The sequence below is a fragment of the Schistocerca cancellata genome, chromosome 9 (assembly GCF_023864275.1).
Source record: "Schistocerca cancellata isolate TAMUIC-IGC-003103 chromosome 9, iqSchCanc2.1, whole genome shotgun sequence".
Lineage (NCBI taxonomy): Eukaryota > Metazoa > Arthropoda > Insecta > Orthoptera > Acrididae > Schistocerca > Schistocerca cancellata.
In genome coordinates, this window is record NC_064634.1 from 25,469,550 (window position 1) to 25,482,318 (window position 12,769).

General features: G+C 44.5%; 1 protein-coding gene across 6 annotated transcripts in view; it reads left to right on the forward strand.

Annotated features, from left to right (window-relative positions):
* Window positions 1–12,769, forward strand: part of LOC126101076 (PDZ and LIM domain protein Zasp) — a 276,320-nt gene that overhangs the window by 128,921 nt on the left and 134,630 nt on the right. The gene's annotated exons all lie outside the window — the stretch shown is intronic.

The following is a 12,769-nucleotide window of genomic DNA, read 5'->3' on the forward strand; positions in this document are numbered from 1 at the left end:
TACCATTGAGCGAGACATTCCAGACTATGGAACTTACTTGACTTCAGCTATTGTTAATAAAATGCGTCGGAAACACGAGCCCTCCTGCCAGTTAATGTTTCATGTCAGTTCCAGGGTAGTCGCTACATTACTGAAACATCACATACTACTAACGAATTTACACTCCATTGAAGAACTACATCTACATCTACTTGATTACACTGCAATTTAGAATTAAGTACCTGGCGGAGGGTTCACCGAACCACCTTCTAGTTATTTCACTCTCGAGCAGCGCTCGTGTCAACAAAGTATTTTCGCATTCGGGAAAGAAACTTGGTGATTGAAATTTCTTGAAAAGATCCTGCCGCGACAGAAAGCGCCTTTGAAAACAATGCCTTTTCTTTAATGATTGCCACCCCAACTCGCGTTATCATATCCGTGACATTCTCTCCCCTGTTACGCGATGATGCAAAAGGAGCTGCATTTATTTGAACTTTTTCGATGTCCTCCGTCAGTCTTACCTGATACGTATCGCACACCGCACACCAATACTCCAGAAGACAAGCGTAGTAATAAGCGGTCTCTTTAATAGACCTGTTGCATCTTCTAAGTGTTCTGCCAATAAAACACAGTCTTTGGTTCGCTTTCCACACAACATTATCTATGTGATCGAATTTACATTATTCGTAATTCTAATCCCAAAGTATTTAATTAAATTCACAGCCTTCAGGTATGTGTGATTGTGTAACCGAAAATTCCTTGTAGTAGTCAGGTGATGAGTCACTTATTAATGTTTAGAGCCAATTTCCACTTTTCGCACCATACATATATCTAAATCATTTTGCAATTGTTTTGACCTTCTGATGACTTTATGAGGCGATAAACGACCGCATCATCCGCAAACAACATAGGGAGGCTGCTCAGATCGTCTCCTAAATCGTCTATTTCGATTACGAACAGTGGACGGTCCACCTGTATAACACTTCGATGGCGAACGCCAGTTATCACTTGTTGTCAGTTACTACGAACTGTGAACTTCTTGCCCTAAATCACGAGTCCAGTCACACAACTGAAACGATATAAGTTGCTTCTGATGAACGGTGTCAAAAGCATCCTGGAAATCTATAAATATGGAATCAATTTGAGACCCCCTGCTAATAGCACCCATTACTTCGTATGAATAAAGAGCTAGTTGTGTTTCTCAAGAACGATATTTTCTTAATCTCTGCTGACTGTCTGTCAATAGCTCGTTTTCTTCGGGGCAATTAATAATGTTCGAGCACAGTATGTGTTCCAAACTCCTACTGCAGATCGACGTTAGTGATACGGGTCTGTAATTGAGCGGATTACTCCTGCTTCCTTTCTTGTATATTGGTGCGACTTGTGCAACTTTCCAGTGTTTAGGTACGGATCTTTCATCGAGCAGGCGGTTGTATTGTGATTGCTAAATAATGAGCTATTAGTCGACCACAATATTATTTCAGCTGGGAGTGAGAGTACTTCGCTCGGCTTATCGTGATATTTCACGAGGATCCGCTGAACCACTTGATAGTACAGTATATGCACATCCGTCTTAAAATCATTCACAGTGCGATGCATTTTCCTTAGTCATCATTGGAACTGTTTGCTATAGCGTCACGCTTCTGGTAACTACCACTGGAGGCGAAGTGCAGTAACACCGTTGTCGAGTAATACTGTATCAGCATACTCTGCAAGGAACCTACCTGGTACACAGTCTTCACCGGAGGATTTACCTTTATTAAGTGATTTAAGCTGCCTCGCTACACTGAGGATATCTACTTGTAAGTTACTCTTATTGGCAGCTGTGAATTGCAGAGTAGTCATGTAGATGTTCTTGAATCGAAATCTGGAACCTTTACTTCGTTTTCTTTGGTGCAGGAATTTCAGTAAACCGAGTGTGGTAATTCCGCTTTACTAACACTGTAATCGGTAACATCACCATTGCTGTCGCGCAGTGAAGGTAATGATTGTGTCTTGCCGCTGGTGTACATCATTGGTGACCAGAGTCTCTTTTGATTTTCTGTCAGATTTCGAAACAGTGCTTCGTTGTGAGGTCCGCGCTAAATTTCGAGCACACTTGAACAATCAAGGTGTCCGATGAATCATCCGTCGTTGGGAAAATGTGTTGCACTGAAGGGTGAATAAGTAAAGGAGGACTAACACCTAGTTTCATGGCCACAGCTTAACCTTTTTCGAGGTGACAAAATTTATCGATTACCTCCGCATTTTCTAGACGGGTAAACTCTTTCCCTTCTTCCACTGCCGTGTCGTTCCACCAGTATACAGAAAGGCCCAGAAAAATGCAGAAACTCTTTGATAGTTAATATCTTTGGAACAAAATGACATATCGTTGCTGTTGCATAGTTCATTGTTTCCTCAATCGATCTAGGGGCACCTTTTCCAGCAGATGACAGTGCAGCAATGGCTGAAGTAAGATTGTCGTTTGAACAAGGCAAGGCCGTATCGAAGCCGTACTGGAACTACGGAAACATGATGGCGTAATGTGTACGGAACTCAGACACCAACACGTGCATCAATTTATCGTATTCGGGATGGATTTGAGGCCGACGGTACTGTTCAGGATATGCATAAGGAAAGGGCTGGCCGACCAAAAACATCAACAAGTCCAGCTTCCAGAGTTACTGTGATTGCAACATTTTACTAGCCCACCTCAAAAAATCTGTGAAGCACGGTGCACGTCAAAGCGGGGTAAGCCGATCAAGCGTACGACGAATTCGAAGGCTGCAAAATGGAAACTTTACATTCCAAAATCGCTGCGCGCGCTATGAACGAGGACGACCCGGATCTAGGGACGGAGTACTGCGATCGGTTTGAAGGCATGTTTCGCGAGGATGAACGGTTTGCGTGGGCAAACATGTTAATCCACCGGTTGTTAATGTGTGGTGTGATGTATCATCGAGTGGTTTGATCGGCCCATTCTTCTTTGAAGGTACCGCAACTGGCGAGGTGTATCTTCATATGCCGCAAACATCGATTTTACTTGCCAACCAAGAGATGTTTGGAAATGGAAGATTTTTACCTAAAACAGGGTGGCGCTTCCTCTCACTACCACAGAGAGGTCAGAGCCTACTTGGATGAAAATCTACCTGGACGATGGAGAGGTCGAAGAGGAGCTGTTGAGCAACCAACACGGTGTCCAGACCTTACACCTCTTGATTTCGGCCTTGAAAAATGAAGTTTATCAACAGAAGCCAGCTATACTGAACGAAAAACCATCGAAGCGTTCTGTGAAGAGCTACCACACCAGCAATACTGACAGCCGTAGTTCGGCATCGTCGTTGTTTGGCGGCTATTGGGTGTTACTTTGAACACATAAAATAACCTTCCCTCCGTGCAAAAATTGTAACGGCATGTCACTTTGTTCCATTAACATTGACTACCAAAGAGAGTGCACATTTTTGTGGAGAACGTCTGGAAGGAGAAGCAGGCAGCGCCTTCGCGCGTCGTCGCACAGTGGCCGGCCTCGGCTGGTGGCGGCGCCCTGCCCCCTGCCGCCTGCCTCGTGTCTCAGGGAGACTCGGCCGGCCGGCCGGCTTATCTGGGGAATGCGCCAGCCGTGGACAGCGGAGCGGGCTGCGCGGGCGCCACTCTGGTGGCGTGCGGGCCCTCTCACGATAGGCGCCGCACTGAAGGCGCGGAAACCCAAATCCCGGCGCAGTCACCTTAAACTCAGCCGGCGGAGTAAGAGCACGTCGTTGTCTCGCCGCTTCCGGGGGCCAAACATCTTCCAGCCACAGAAAATATTAAACATTTGTTATCTTCACAAATATTGCGGAAGGAGGTCATTCAACATATACAAGAAAAATTCATTTCCACTTACTTCAAATCAAAATGGACCTTGTAATGGTACTTCACTTACGTAACCATTACGGCACCTCAACTCAACCTCTCGATACCAGCGATATTCTACTGTGTTTCTGTTAACTACTTAATATATTTCTGATACAACATTCAGATTTGATTTCATTTGTGATACATCGATATGTTTATATGGCAATGATATTATTCTTATGTGTATTCTTTCTTTTGTCACTATGATCTTTGACGTACTTGTAACTCTGATTTTTGGGCGCGTAAGCGATTATTAGTTACTTGTTAGAGAGTCGGACCCTGAAAAAGTCAAGTCTTGGACATCATGTTGGAAAGACGCATAACGTAGTCAGCTTATAAAATGTGAACTTTAACAGTGAGGAAGCCGGCCACGGTGGCCGAGCGGTTCTAGGCTCTTCAGTCAGGAACCGCGCGACTGCTACGGCCGCAGGTTCGAATCCTGCTTCGGGCATCGATGTGTGTGATGTCCTTAGGTTAGTTAGGTTTAAGTAGTTCTAAGTTCTAGGGGACTGATGACCTAAGATGTTAAGTCCCATAGAGCTCAGAGCCATTTGAACCACTTTTTTTTTTTTTTTTTTAACAGTGAGGAAGATGTTTTCAAGTATGTTCTGTATTGTGATGTGATGTTTTGTATGTTACGTGATATTGCAATAAAAGGAAGTGTAATTTAAATTCGGAGTGCTGATTTTTTTTTCACATCACTATTGTGCTAACTTTGAAAGGTTTAATCGTCAAGAATGGTTTGTGAAGCGCATCTACAAAACTTTTGAATATAGCAGAATAAAACCTAGGCCTCTTTGCATCCGAGCTTGGAATCATCACCACCTAGATTTTCGACGATTGAGCCATGATTTTACAACGAGACCAGCGTTGGAAACACGAAAAGATGAGTGCCTAGTTTATTCATTATTACATGAAATGACTTTATTAACTGTGCTCTAATGACACCTGCCACATAATAACGTAGTTGTTGCCCGAAAATGCAGTATTTAGCAGCGTGAGCAACACCACAATCGTTATTAAATTTTGACCTTTGTTGTGATAGGGTTGTTAGAACCTGTAAAAAAATTGAAATTTTTCATGTTGATAAATGAGAAGGAGCGATCTGTTTTACTCGGTAAAAGCCTTCTTATAGCTAAGATCACATAAATACTTGTTTAATTTCTATAACCGGTTTCGACGGCCTCCTTCTGGTTTTAAATTTTTTTTTTTAATACGTGTTCATTGTGAATTGCAGTCTCGTGCCAAGTTGTCATATTAATGGGTAAAATGTAGTACACTATGCAAAGGTTTGTCAGAAATAATGTCAAAAAGCACCTAGTGCACATGGCCAAATCCGTATATCTAGCGCTCACAGATGATTGATAAGATTTAAAAAACACGATATACAGTAAAATATACAATAGCACATCTGTTTAGCTCGACGTGTTCCTTTCATTAGAAACAACGAATGGGAGAAGCAGTAACTTGTCACCCGGTTCGACAAGTACGACGAAGAGTTTTTGAACGACTTTGTTAATAATGACGAGACCTTGGTTTCGCATGAAGTCCAGAAACAAATCATCAGTCAATAAAATGACGTCATTCACTATTCCCCTATTTAAAAACAGGCCAAACAAATTCTAAGCACTAAAAAGGTTATTGCCAGAACGTTTTGAGATCGAAAGGGAGTCCTACTTAACTACTTTACACCTAGAGGAGAGGTTATTAAACGCTTCTGCCTCAGACAAAATTGTGTGGGTTGTTGTCCACGGGCACGGTGATTCTTCAAGATAACGCTAGCTTTCATTTCGCTGCGTTAACGACAGATTTGCTTCGGAAGTTTAAGTGAGAAGTTGTTGAACATCTGCCTTAATCCAGGACGTTACAATTTTTTCTCAAATTACAGGATTTTTTGGACGAACTTTTTTTAAAAAAAAAAGAAAGGCTTGTAACTACGTATTTCATGAATTAAATAAAAAAAATTTTCGTATATACCACGACGCGTTTCGACAACTTATGTATTATCGAGAGCAAATATTTACATCGTTATTTTATGTGATATTTGCGTGCGTGTAAAAAATCACAAAATTTATTTTGTCCGACTTTCCGATTGCACTAAATTCACAAAAAGACGACAGCAGGGCAAGGAAGACGGACGAACAGCACATGCGATAAGCATAACATAAAATACCATAGTAACTATTTGCAAGCGATACTGAGAACAAAGTCTCGAAATGTGTCTTGGTATGCACGAAAAGACTGTAGCTGGTTCACTGTCTTATTATTTAAATAACGACATTAAAATATGTAGTAAAATGAGTTTTCTTTCATTACACTGGCTGAAAATGTCTGGGGAAACAAACATGCTTTACTCTTAGAATGGCTCTCGTATACCACTTCCTTCAATACATGTCGTGTAAAGACCACGCCGCTAAAATTACAGAAATTCTAATTCGTATAAAGGTGGTACCGAAGACGTTTCTTACCGCGTACTATCCACATATGCAACAGGTACGGGAAGAAATGAATTGGTGCACTACGTATCCACCGCCACCAACTGCACGGTGGTTTGCCGAGTACAGATGGGCACACATAAAAAAAAAGTTTTGCATCGTCTCGGTTCCGAGAGTTCCGGAATCTGTACAGAAAATTGGAATGAAAACCACACATTGCATGTTGTACCACCATACAACGAGACCTTCAGAGGTGGCGGTCCAGATTGCTGTGCACACCGGTACGTCTAATACCTAGCAGCACGTCCCCTTGCATTGATGCATGCCTGTATTCGTGGTGGCATACTATCCACAAGTTCATCAAGGCACTGCTGGTCTAGGTTGTCCCGCTCCTCAACGGCGTTTCGGCATAGATCCCTCAGAGTGGTTGGTGGGTCACGTCGTCCATAAGCAGCCCTTTTCAATCTATCCCAGGCACGTTCGAGAGGGTTCATAACTGGAGAACATGCTGGCCACTCTAATCGAGCGATGTCGTTATCCTGAAGGAAGTCATTCACAAGAGGAAGTCATTCACAAGATGTGCACGATGGGGGCGCGAATTGTTGTCCATGAAGACGAATGCCTCGCCAATATGCTGCCGATATGGTTGCACTATCGTTCGGAGGATGGCATTTACGTATCGTACAGCCGTTACGGCGCCTTCCATGACCACCAGATGAGTACGTCGGCCCCACATAATGCCAACCCAAAACAGCAGGGAACCTCCACCTTGCTGCACTCGCTGGACAGTGTGCATAAGGCGTTCAGCCTGACAGGGTTGCTTCCAAACATGCCTCCGACAATTGTCTGGTTGAAGGCATATGCGGCACTGATCTGTGGAGAGAACGTGATGCCAATCCTGAGCGGTCCATTCGGCACATTGTTGGGCTCATCTGTACCGCGCTGCATGGTGTTGTGGTTGCAAAGATGGACCTCGCCATGGAGGTCGGGGATGAAGTTGCGCATAATGCAGCCTATTGCGGACAGTGGGTGTCAGGGTTCCTCAGACCCATAATCGGTAGGTATCGGTCATCAAATGCAGTAGTAGCCCTTGGGCGGCCTGAGCGAGGCACGTCATCGACAGTTCCTGTCTCTCTGTATCTCCTCCATGTCCGAACAACATCGCTTTGGTTCACTCCGAGACGCCTGGAGACTTCCCTTGTTGAAAGCCCTTCCTGGCACAAACTAACAATGCGGACGCGATCGAACCGCGGTGTTGAGCGTCTAGGCATGGTTGAACTACAGACAACACGAGCCGTCTACATCCTTCTTGTTGGAATGACTGGAACTAATCGGCTATCTGACCCCCTACGTCTAATAGGCGCTGCTCATGCATGGTTGTTTACGTCTTTGGGCGGGTTTAGTGACATCTCTGAACAGTCAAAGGGACTGTGTCCGTGATACAATATCCACAGTCAACGTCTATCTTCAGGAGTTCTGGGAACTGGGGTGATGCAAAACTTTTTCTGATGTGTGTAGATGCCATAGATGCTTCGTAGCAAATTATGGGAAAGTAGAAATCGGTCGTAAAGTATGCTCACATCCAACTAAGCAGGAGACTGCACTGAAGCGACAGCTTCGTAGCCGTGAAACGGCCTCGGCGTTACGACGCGCCGGTTTCGCTCTCGCACCAGAGCAGCACCTAAGCGAGACAGAGTCGTGCAGTGACCGTAGACGTGCTTGTCGCGTCTATTTAAGGCGCAATGGCGAGCCTGGGGCTGGTGGAGCTGAGCAGACACGAAGCGCACTGGTGCGCCGCGCCGCGCCGCGCCGGCCAGCAGCGCACCGGGCGGCAGTGGCAGTGGGTCAGAGCCGGCGGCTGCCTGCGCTCGACGTACCAGCGGCCTGACTCAGCCGCCGTTTTCCGACGCACTTTATCTCCCCCGGCCACGTCCCTGGGGCCGCTATCGCTGACGTAGCCACCACTCTCGTCAGAGGCTGGCCTCGGCGCCGATTAGCCACGTACCACTGATTGCTCATCCAGCGCCTTTCTGTCCGAGAGCTATGACTGACGTAAGCTACGGGAAAGTAAGAACCAGTCATTTAATTCTTTGTCAGAATTGCATAAGACGCTACCTTCGTTTCTTTTAAAACCTACACTCTAAGAACTGTCATAATTCTGAATGTCTCCAGTCATTATTATTGACACACGAGGCAAGGCTACTGCGGGAAATCAGAGCGGTAGATTAACAAAGGTCGTTCCATCTACATCTACATTCCACTTGGTGTGTAGCGGAGCGTACTTGGTCTAACCCTGTCACTCAGAATCCTAACGGGGTGATCCTGCGACCAAGGCAAAACTATCAAAACTGCACTCCTTCACACCCCACCACCCCCCACCCCTCTTCATAAAACGACCTTTCTTTCTGTAGTTTTCTCCACGCGGATTCAGAAAATTTTGTAATTCTGTAAGTAGGTTTAATACAAATGAAGTACCACTGTCCCTGGGAGGCTTGACTAACAGGCCTGTTAACAACGGATTTTAATGAGTCGTAGGTATGTTGTAGACAGAGCTGATTTGAGTACCTGGATAGCGGCTTTTTCTGCTACGGCCCCTAGTTTCACATACATACTTCCTACAACCATAATATTCGTTAGGTTTCGGCTAAGTGAGTGTAGCGCAGTAGTTGAGGTTCAAGGGTGCCACGCTTCGAGCAGGGGTTCAGATCCTGCCTGTGTACCTTTTTTTCAGTTTCATTGTACAGAATATCTTAAACAATAGATGCCACGCAAAATTATTCAAAATAAATCATTTTCGTCGTACTAATTTCCGTAATAAATCAATTACTATAGCAAACTTGCCCCAAATGTGCATTCCGTTTGTGACAGATTAAACTATAGAATCGTCTTACTCGCTATCGCTTGTATCGCTTCCTGTGCTAGAACAGATTTCCGGATGGTGTTTGCCATACAAGCAACAGAAACAATAATTCGCAGAGCACCTCGCATATTAAATGAAATCTACTGCCATGCAGGAACGCGAATTTTTCAGAAGTGATACCGGGAAACACAGTTCGTTTAAAGTCATCAACTACGATGTGAACTAACTGTATTTGATCATACTGGGTGAAAGCAGGTGCACTGTTTTGACGCATAATTAAAGAATGTATTTTTATGGAATCTTCCCTGGAAACGGTTTCGCTATTAGTTGTTAGCAAGTCAGGAGCATTATGAATATTTTTCGTAAAAATTCCAACCTGCGTATGAAATAAAACATAATGGTGTTGGCAAATCAGTACCGCCAGCGTGATAGCCGTGAACCTTAGCCGCTGCGCTTCGCTCTCTTCATCGGAAACGTTACCAGTATAGGAGGCACGCACAAAATTTTAACGTTGATTTTCTCGGAAACCAGGAGCCTTCGGATGAAAAGCCGCTAGCCAAATACTCGAAACAGGTCCCTCTGCAACACATCAAGACTCATCAAAATCTGTGATTAACAGGTCTGGTGGACCCTTTGTTAGCCTCGAATTCTTTTTGTTTATACAGCAAACCGTACCAACCGGAACTTGGAACCAGCAAAAGAAATGGCTGGAGTGGCATATTTCCGCCACCTTTCTTTGTTTACTTCCTCCACCGTCTACATCCACATCTACGTGATTACTCTGCCATTCACAATAAAGTGCCTGGCAGAGGGTTCAATGAACCATCTACAAGCTGTCTCTCTACCGTTCCACTCTCGAAAGGCACGAGCGAAAAACGAGCATTTAAATTTTTCTGTGCGAGCCCTGATTCTCGTATTTTATCGTGATGATCATTTCTCCCTATGTAGGTGGGTGCCAACAGAATGTTTTCGCAATCGGAGGAGAAAAATGGTGATTAAAATTTCATGAGAAGATCCCGTCGCAACGAAAAACGCCTTTGTTTTAATGATTGCCACTGCAGATCACGTATCACGTCTGTGGCCCTTCTCCCCTACTTCGCGATAATACAAAACGAGCTGCCCTTCTTTGTACTTATTCGGTGTCATCCGTCAGTCCCACCTGATGCGGATCCCTCACCCCACAGCAATACTCCAGAATAGGGTGGACAAGTGTAGTGTAAGCAGCCTCTTTAGTAGACCTGTTACACCTTCTAAGTGTTCTGCCAATGAATCGCCGGCCGCTGTCGCCGCTGCTACAGTCGCAGGTTCGAATCCTACCTCGGGTATGGATGTGTGTGATGTCCTAAGGTTAGTTAGGTTTAAGTCGTTCTAAGTCTAGGGGACTGATGATCTCAGATGTTAAGTCCCATACTGGTTAGAAACCATTTGAACAATTTTGGGCCAATGAATCAGTCTTTGGTTTCCTCTAACCGCAAAATTATCTGTGAGATCGTTCCCACTTAGGTTATTTGTAATTGCAATCCCTAAGTATCTAGTTGAATTTACAGCCTTCAGATTTGTGTGACTTATCGCGTAACCGAAATTTAGCGGATTTCTTTTAGTACTCATGTGAATAACTTCACACTTTTCCTTATTCAGGGTCAATTGCGAATTTTCGCACCATACAGATATCTAAATCGTTTTGCAAGTCGTTTTGATCATCTGATGACTTTAAAAGACGGTAAATGACAGCATCATCTGCAAACAATCTAAGACGGCTACTCAGATTGTCTCCTACGTCGTTAATATAGATCAGGAACAATAGAGGGTCTATAACAGTTCCTTGGGGAATGCCGGATATTACTTCTATTTTACTCGCGTCTCGCTCCAGTTTTCAGTCGGAAAAAAGCAGAAGCTTTCGGTCAAATAGCATGTTCGCTTCGGCACCCATACACCGGTCTTTGAGAACGTACGAGGGGACTTCAGAAAGTAAGTTATACATCACGTCGCACGCTAAGACCGTTGCTCAACAAGCGCGGCGCATTGTCAGAAGAGAGTACAGGTTCTGGGTTTTCAACAGACGTAGTTCTGCTGCGTTGTAGAAGAGAAATGGCGCGGCAGGTGGAAACGTATTCCAAAATTGAATTACATGGAACAGTACGATTTCTGTGGGTAAGATAAACTACACACAGGTTTATCATGAAATTCTGGCGGTATATGGACCAAACTCAATACAGTGTCCAGTTTGACCAAGGCACAATTAAGCATGAAAATTTGGGAACCACGTCATGCACACAGATATATTAACGAGAGGAGGGATCATCAGTATATAACAGAAACAAATGGTGGCTACAACAGTTAGGTTTATTATTGTAAAACATCAACGTATGAGTAACCCATGATACACCTGACTAGCATTTAATACGCAGACAACGGATTATAATTGTAAAATCTTAGCTTGGCACAGGTGGGTGGGCATAATAGCATAGTTAAGAAAATAATCTGTCGACACAGCCAAGCAAAGGTGGTTGGTGGACTACAGAAACAACACAGAAAAATAGGTATAAACACCAGTAAGATCTCCAAAAGCGCACAATGAAAGCAACTAGCTGACTGCAAGATATTAAAAGTGCATCGTTAGCTCCTTAAGGTATTTATCTAACACTATGTCCCTACGGCATCGGTGTTTGCAATGCTGGCCCGTTGCTACCAAACTCTTGCAGGGTGAATGCATGTGGCAGCAGCGGTAGAGGCTGGAGATTCTAAGTTTAGCCTGCGCTCTGTTTTGTGTCGTCATTGCCACTGTAGAGTCTTGTACCACGGGAAGCAAGGAGAGGATATTGTTTGGTGGCAGGTATCCTTGTTCTACAATACAGCTGCACACATGTATTAATAGGGTTCTTTATTCATAAGAACAAGAAGCTACTTATCTTTAAGCAACGTGTTGTGGTACAGAGTGTCTTAATAGTCGACAGTCGCCTCACTGCTAGTGAAGTACAAGTCTCGCTAAAAACATTACACTCTTATAGCCGGTGATGTGAACTGGAAGACACCCACTAGACTAGTGACTGGGCTAGTAACTGAGCCGACTGTGACGGACGCTGTCTGCGAGTGGGCTGACTGTCTGGGACTGTCTGGGTCCTCCAGTCCGCGGCGGCGATCTAAATAGTGGCGGTCGAGAGGGCGTTGGTGGCGCGTTACTTGCGAGTCCGTCTCTGGCCTCTCTCCTGATAGGCGCCTAGTATCGATCTACTTGCAATCTCTTTGCCGACCAGTGTGCTGGCGACAGCTTACGTCAGCACACTCTGTACTCGGTGCTAATGTGGAGACATCCTTTGGTTTGCCAGCAATGCTCGTCGGCTCAATTCTGTTCTCTTTCTTTTCGACCTGAAACTTGGCTATTTCTATGATAATGATAGAAGCCAAAGAAATGAATTAAAATTTGTGCCACAGCCAGGACTTGAACTGGAGTCTAGCTTGCTTATTAGGCAGAGGTGCTAGTCATTATAGAACTGCAGCAGTATAGCTAACACAGCTGCACAAACTACCATAATCCAAAGCTCTACCTAACACAAACTTCATTTCACATCTTCAGCTTATTTTCCCCTGTTTCTCTTCCACCGTCAGAGTTTCGAGTCCTCTC